An 8,600-nucleotide genomic window follows, 5' to 3' on the forward strand; every position below is an offset into this window, starting at 1 on the left:
AAAAATGCTTGCTATCGATATCGATAACACTTGTCGTTATTTAATTATAATCACTGACACTGGTACGTTTTTGCCCCTGAAATACCGGGGTATGGCGATAAATTTGGTGGAAAATGAAATTCGCTGAAACGCCAATACGGCGTATTACACTTGTAGGTATTTTAGTGAAAACTCGTTACCTCTTAACAAGTTTCACAATACAAAGTTGAGTCGCTTAACTGCAAACTCGAGTAAATCCATCTGCCAGATTATGCGATTTTGGGTTTAAGAAAAGGTACGAGTAATAGGGTAGATATTTGCTGAGAGGGTCGAATGGTTCCCCGAGTTTGAAGTTAGCGACACAGTTATTTTTACGATTTTCCTGTAAAGAAAGAGTAAAATTGAAGGTAAAAATGTACCTTACTATTACCTACTCACAAAATAAGTCAGCTGAAGTTAAAAAGAGAGAAGGCAAAGTCCACAAAGCTTTAGAATAGAAGCTAGAAGGTATTTTCTGATTTATAACACTTAAAACTTTCACGTTTTAAACGCATAAAGAAACGAAACGTCTTAACGAGAAATGTGGGCATCCAAGGTAAACAAATTAATTCGCAAAGTACCGAGGTCTCGGCCCACAATACCACTTTGTGGCATTTGGTGTCGAGACACTGGGGCCGTGGGGTCCAAGCGCAAAAGATCTTTTTAAAGAACTTAGCAAAAAGCTCGTCGACGCAACCGGTGACCAGAGAGCTGGCGATGGCGGCTTTCTCTCGCAGCGCATAAGTATTGCCATTCAGCGAGGGAATGCTGCCAGCATCTTTGGCACAATGCCGCGGGGGCCTTATTTAGATGTTTTTTAATTAACAGTAGTTTTGTTTTTTTAATTTTTATTATTAATAAGTTGTTATTCTTGACTTATATTGACCGGGATATAAACCGTGATTACCTTTTGTATTTTGGACCAACAAGTGTGAATGCGACCGTTGGTAACGTTGAAAGTGAACGCAGCCGACGCGCAAGAATGAGGGTAGACAGAGCGCTGTCTACACAACTTTGACACCCACCCGCTATCTTCAGTCACCCGTGAACATGATGCATGTAACTGCGTCGAAATATCGGGAGCTCACAAATAATACAAAAGGTAATCACGGTCTATATCCCGGTCAATATAAGTCTAGTGAAACTAACCGTGAATCATTCAAAACTCTAATTGTTATTCTTGGTTAGTTTTAGTTTTACTTTTAATTTACGATTGACTTGGGAAATCATAGTAGGTACATAGTGTATATATTATGTATAGGTATACAAGGTGGAAAAAAATTATGGGCTGGAGGGAATGTGCCTTAAATCAAAGTCTCAAGTTAGCTCATTTTACTTAAAGGAAACATTCTTTTATTTTAATTTATAATATATTTTAATTAAAGAAACAAAGGTGCATTTAAAGATTTTTAATTTACCTTGCCTAAAAATATTCTTGAGTACTAAATATTCAATTTTATGGATATTTTGTACGACAGACGAGTATAAGACCTGTTTCTTGGAGACATGTTATGTGCATGTTATCATTAACATTAACTGTATCGACTAGAATTGTCTTTGCTTAGAAGCCGTTCCGATGTAAGTATGGAAAACAAGGAAATTGCGATTTTGTCGGTAAAATGTTGCGTTTATGCATGTATGTAATATTGTTGCCGTACAATATTTTTTTAAATAAAATGTAAGGAATCGAATGGTCCCGTTATTGTTTTCCTATTTGAGTTTACAAAAAGTTTTTTTTCGAAACTGAGGTCTTGTTTTTTTTAATAAAAAAAAAAAGATTTATTCAGTAACTTATTAACTTAACAATATGCAGGTTGGTGTCTCTTTTGAAGTAAATAGGATACTTGTGTTAAGATACACCGCTCTTACAGGTTTGCTTAGTAACAATATCAAAACCCCCCCCACCCGTTGACCACGAACGCTGTAAAGAGTTCGAAACGTCGGGATGTATTATAAATTCAATATACGCGATATAATCCGTTTTCATAGTTTTATTTCATGAGTAACTATCGCGGTAACCGAAGACAATATTAATATCAAAACAAACAAAACAACACTAAAAATTAAAATTAAAATTAATATTAAAATTACTTTAGCTTTGAAATTAACGTTACAGGAACAGGGATGAATTTAGTTAAACAGAAAACGTGTGTGTGTGTGTGTGTGTGTGTGTGTGTGTGTGTGTGTGTGTGTGTGTGTGTGTGTGTGTGTGTGTGTGTGTTTTGGTGTCATAGTAACATTTACTGTACTAAACTGGAAATGTAATATTGTTGACTTGTTTGAAAACTCCATTATTTTATTTGCTTTGTGCGACAGATTAGATTACCGGTCGGTCGGTATATTTAATATGTCTGTGTCTCATGGAAGTTCTGTTATTAAAATTGCATAGGAAATTAGGAACTTTACAATTTTTGAAAATTCTCTTGGAACATTGCTATCTGTGAGTCGCCATTTCTAGGTTGAAGGATAAATTCCCCGGTCTATCCTACCGCTAATTCGTCTCGAAAGAGATATATTCTGGCCTTTATCTCTAATCGAATGAACGAGATTGATCGGGCCCGGAGGATACGTGTAATTATTTATGCTCTGATGTCTGCCGAACTCGATATCTCGATATCGATATCTCGATTCTGAGTATCCACACAATAGAGTAGGTACCTAGACAACCTTCATACCTACTACGGTAAATTACAGCCTTTCAAACAACGAACTAGAATAACTATAGAAGTATGTGTAAAATGCATTGTTGGGGTATAAAGCGATCGCAGCACATGCCGTAACTTTTAATCCTGAAACTATTTTTATATCTCTTTAGTTATTTGCAATATGTTCAGGGTTGTCAAAACAACAATCACAGAAATTTTAGTCATGTGATGATAGTCATGAGATTAAAAATAAATAGAAACCAATCATTTAAAGAAAATGGGACCAATATTTGAATGTCTGGGCAAAGATGATTTCAATCACAGCTTTACACGTTTGCAAGTAAATCAATAAAGTAATAGGAGTCTGCTGAGGGGAAAAATAACATACCGATTTTTTTTAAAGATGTTTCGTAAATTCAACAAGGCGTTATCACAAGACATTCAAATTATGTAGGTTCTCATCTGTATTGCTCTCTTTACATATTGTATAAGGTAAATAGATCAGCCTGAAAATGTGAAAAAAAAAACAGTATTAATGTACCTCTATGTACTTACGTGAATTTTTCATCTAATAAAGTAGGTGTCGAAGACGTCGATACAAAAACCATTTGAAATACAAATTTACCCATATTGATGCCCTAAGTCGGTTTTTACAGACACCTAATAGATAACCACCTACAATAGGATCGATTGTTTCCTATAGATAAATCAAATTGTTCCACACTGGTCATGGAATTCATATTTATGGAAATACATTAAAAAAAGATCAAACATGTTACTGCGCGTTTTATTATTTTAAAGTCAGCAAAACCTCATCACACGGAGACAAATTCTTTGAGCTTGGTTCAGATTTAACAACTTGATACGGTTTTGATCTTAATTTTTATACGACCTTGAAGATCTCTCACGCTGATTGGTGCGTACGACGCCAATCAGACGGCCGTCAAGTTCGCATCAAAACCAGTTCAAAACCGTACATCTGAATTAGGCTCCTAGTAACTACTCCTACATAGTATGCTTTCTGATACTTTCATGTAGTTAGTACAGTCGAAGGCAAAAATATCGATGCAAACAAATGGTTAAAAAAAATGTGAACACGACTTAATTGTCTAAGGTGTAAGAGCGTACACATATTTTTGAAACTTGACTGTACACCCTATACAATTCCCATACACTCGTTTTACCTTGAAATCATATAAGACGACAAGGGTATTAGAAAAGCCCGGAGGAGCTCGTAAGCTGATTTAATTTTGTATGGGTAATAAATCTACCCTTTTCCTTCTCCCGTAATACGAGTAGGTACAAAGGTGTGGGTACTTTAACGAACTAAATATAGGTACTTATAAGTTGTATCTTTATACTGCTTGTAAGATAGAAAGGGAATCATAGAAGAGTTCTTCTCTAAGAAAAAAATCATGATTCGTGTATAGAAGGGGTATATTATATTATACAGTAAACACTAAAGTTAAATAAATACCTACAGCTAACACAATATGGCCATTACAGACGCCATCGGATACATCGGAGCAGCCAAGGTGCACAAAAATAAAGGCTGAACTGTACCTACAACAGACAGACTTTTCTAAAGTTGACGAGTAATTGATCTCTGATTGCAACTAAATATACTAACCAATAGTGTGTGAAATAAATAAAAGCTTGCAAAATACTTACAACACGTAGGCAATATGTGCACTGTGAGGGACTACATTCCCCCTACAAGTGTGATACAGTGGTAGTTAAAATTGAATAGTTTGGCTACCAATGTAAATACCTATATTATACCTATTTGTATTTTTTTATGTGTTCATGTGTTGTAATTAGAGTTGTGCCGTTCCCGGTAACATTACCCATTTTGTATGGAAAATGTTACCGAGCGAGAAATTTCCCCATACAAAATGGGGAATGTTACCGGGAATGGCTCAACTCTAGTTGTAATTATGTTGAATGTTTAGTGCCTTTTTTTTCTATGTGTGTAACTTACACGAAATAACTAATTTTGAATTTTTGAAATATTGCGAGCTAAAGAAAATAAGTAATAAAAAGCTTTTTATTACATACACATACTGAGTTAAGAATGAGAAAAAGCGTAAAAATAAGTTTTCGTCCACGTCTGAGGTTGCAACTTTCAGAAGGATGGAATCGAGTTAAATAATGCGCAAAGTAACGTTATTGCTACAGGCATTTACGATAAATAGACTACGCATGCATCTGCGAACCTAGAAAATCGAAATTTGTGTTTCATCATCAAGATTTTAAAACCGTAACGAGTGCAGCGATCACCTACTTGGACAAACGTAGATTTAGATTATAAGCTAGTTAATAAATGGACAGGGTAAAATATAACTGCCATACGATAAATAAATAAATCATCAATTCATCACTGTCACTCGAATAAAGGATGATTCATGATAGACAGGGGCCGGGGCCGGGCCGGAGCTTCCGGCGCTTCGTTTTCTATGGAAAATACCACGTGATCACCGATCAGCCGTCATAGAAAATGACATGTCGGACGCCTCGGCTCGGGCCCGGTCCGGTCTAGCGTGAGTCATCCTCGATCCAAGAGCGGTAGCGGCAGTTACAAGAGTCAATAGGCTACGATAACTGCTTACCATCTAGGTGTGATTTGCAACCAAAGTATATACTTGTAAACTATAGGTATAATATATTGATTTTTTTTTTTTTTTTTTTTTTTTTTTTATACCACGTCGGTGGCAATCAAGCATACGGCCCGCCTGATGGTAAGCAGTTACCGTAGCCTATGAACGCCTGCAACACCAGAGATATTACACGCGCGTTGCCGACCCTTTAAAAACCTGTACACTCCTTTTTTGAAGAACCCCATACTGTAGCCCCTCGGGAAAACCTCGGCAGGATTTCCATTTATTGTTGTCATTTTCCATAATTACTTAGAAAATGGAATAGAAAAATCTATTTGTAAACATGTCTGTGGCTACTACGTTTACAACCCTAGTGAATGGAACATTAAATTTAATTCAGTAAATCCAACGTTACGAGCCCCACGTAATTCCTCTGAAGCGCTATGAATTGTTCCTCTTTCAACCCCGTCCTTTGTCCTTGCAACTTTTATTACTAGCGACTAGTGTTGCGCCAAGGGTAAAAGGAGAAAATAAGTAATCAATGCCATAAAAACGGAAAAAAGAATTTTGAGTTATTGTAATAACATGTTAAATGTATATTCAATTTACTTAAATGTATTAAACTTAATTAATAATTAATTAATGCCTACTAAGGAATTTATCAAAAATTTGCATGACAGAATAGGGAGATATAGAAATGTACTGTAACTTTTTACGAAGCACCTTTGACTATAAATTTAATTCTATGAGTGTACTTTTTCTTATATCTGCGAGAAATAAAAGGCTTTTTTATTTTATTTATTTATTTATAAATGTATATTTGTGTAAGTGTGGAGTTTTTGGTATTTAACATAGTTTATGTTAATTTGTTTTAAAGTTAAGGGTAGTTTTGAAATGGAAAAAGACGGTTATTGGTTGGGTATAAACAGAAACGACACTCGACCAACGCCCTCAGTTGATTTGGAATCGTGGTATCAAACGGTTGTCCGAGTCGACAAATACTATTATAATTTGGAATGAAGAAAATAAAATATATTAATAAGTATCTGCAAGAGTGGTTGTTATTTTACATAAGTAATAAGTACGAGAATATTATCATAGTAGTCTCGACTTGTGGATCCCAGGTAGCAAAATGACGTAAAATGACGTCAGTGACGTCATAATGACGGCATTATTACGTCATTACGACGTCGCTGACGTTAGATTAGATTAGATTAGATTAGATGATTTATTTCATGAAAGACAATTTACATAATAAGTTTGCATTAATGTCAAAAATATAAGAATTTCTATCATGATCGTCAAAATAAAAATAAAAATAAAAATGAAAATAATAACAATACTAATGAAAATAAAATTATAGCTCCAATAAGGATTGTCAACACAATTACAATAAGAGTAAGTAGATATGATGCTATAGTATGCTATCTGGGATGTTCTCATATCCACTCTCTACAATCCTGCACCAAACTATTTCTGTTTAGTCCAATGGTTGACTGGTAGATAATGTTTTCAGGAGTTAAGTCCGATATTTGTACTTTTGTGCAATCTTTTCATTTTTGCTTTCATTTAATTTCACATGCGCCAATTAGCGTGAGCGATCTTCAAGGCTCTTATTCTGTTATTGAATCAGTTGATTGACGCAAGCTTTGATTAATTAACCCGTAACTTAAAAAAAAAGCTAATTATAACTTTTTTAATAAACTTTTGCTTATATTGACCGAGCGTTAGCGAAGGTCTCCGTTACTCCGTTGCAGCTTGGGCAAAAATGCTTTCGTATGTCCGGATGTTTTCCTCTACGGGTCACAATTTTAAACCGATTTTCTTTAAATTCTGTGACCAATTTCGATGATTAAGTTAAGCTCAAGGTACTAGACTTATATTGACCGGGATATAGACCGTGATTACCTTTTGTATTATTTATGAGCTCCCGATATTTCGACGCAGTTACATGCATCATGTTCACGGGTGAAAGGTAATCACGGTCTATATCCCGGTCAATATAAGTCTAGTGAAACTAACCGTGAATCATTCAAAGCTCAAGTTAAGCAGTTTTAAGTTATGCTCGCGAGGTTTACAGCTCACAGAGTTAAGTCTGAGATTGCTAGTGAATACATCAACACTATTTATAATAATTTATTCTAAATTGCGCGTCCCTTTATGCCATAGTTATTTACGATACAAGTGCGGAAAAGAGGAAATTCGAAACGAGTGGCGATAAATTAAAATCGACACGAGTTGCGAATTACCTATTTGCACGTGTATCGTAAAACTTTTTACAGTACATATGGCTATTTACACTTTCGACATAAGCACGAAAAGTGCTCTTTTACGCACATTGTAATATCACATCCCTAGCAGCGGCCACCACGGCTCTATAGAAAACCGACTTTATTTCATTTGAGTCCGCTTTTAGTTTTATTAAGTTGCGACCTAACTAACCTTACTTGGGAACTCTGAGCTGAGTGCTTTCTTAGCTCTTGTAAGATGTAAAAACTTGGATTTTAAAGTTTTAAAACTACATTAGGTATTCAGTACAAGGTCATCGAGGGAAAACTACGTCTGTTATCGTAGTAATGTGAGATTACTATTAATGAGATTTAAAAAGTTAGGATGAACTCTCAAATATGTTGTGTCGTTTTTGCTGAAAAATATCAATTGACATTGGAATAGGCATAGAGAAACTTATACTAGAGCGGTACTGTCATAGTAAATTTTGTAACCCCAGTAAATTCACTGCCATCTGTCGACACACTTTAAAACTAAAAATAAATATTTATAAAAATACGTTAAAATGTATTTAAATATGGATAAATGAGTTTTTTTATTTGCATTAATTATTTTTATGATTTTTAGCCATGTTCTTTCACTGATATGCGTTAAAATTGTTAAATAACAAACGAAACCGTCAACGCCATCTATACGACAGTAGGCCAAAGCTAGTAGCGCCCTCTGAACGAGAATCAAAATTTCTTGATTTTCGAGGCACGTTTTTTCCTTAGACTGTATCCATCTATTATGGAGTTATATCTATCTTTGGTATAGGGTAAAGGTTGAGTTTACTAATAGGGTTGTTGACACATGTTGAGTTTTATAACTAAATCGAGTTAAATAAAGCCTGACCAGAAATATACGATCATTGTCAAGAGGGCGCTGTTATTCTCATGTATAGAGTGACAATTCAGTATATTATGAAAAAAATAGTTCCAGTGAAATTCCGCAACATGGTGCGTGATCTATTCCTGGTCAGGCTTTACATAGATAGAAAATGAACAATTTATCACAATAAATTAGAAACTTAAGAAAATATATGGGAATAATAAATAAATACAAGACCTGT

This window comes from Cydia strobilella, chromosome 2 (assembly GCF_947568885.1).
Source record: "Cydia strobilella chromosome 2, ilCydStro3.1, whole genome shotgun sequence".
Taxonomy (NCBI): Eukaryota; Metazoa; Arthropoda; class Insecta; order Lepidoptera; family Tortricidae; genus Cydia; species Cydia strobilella.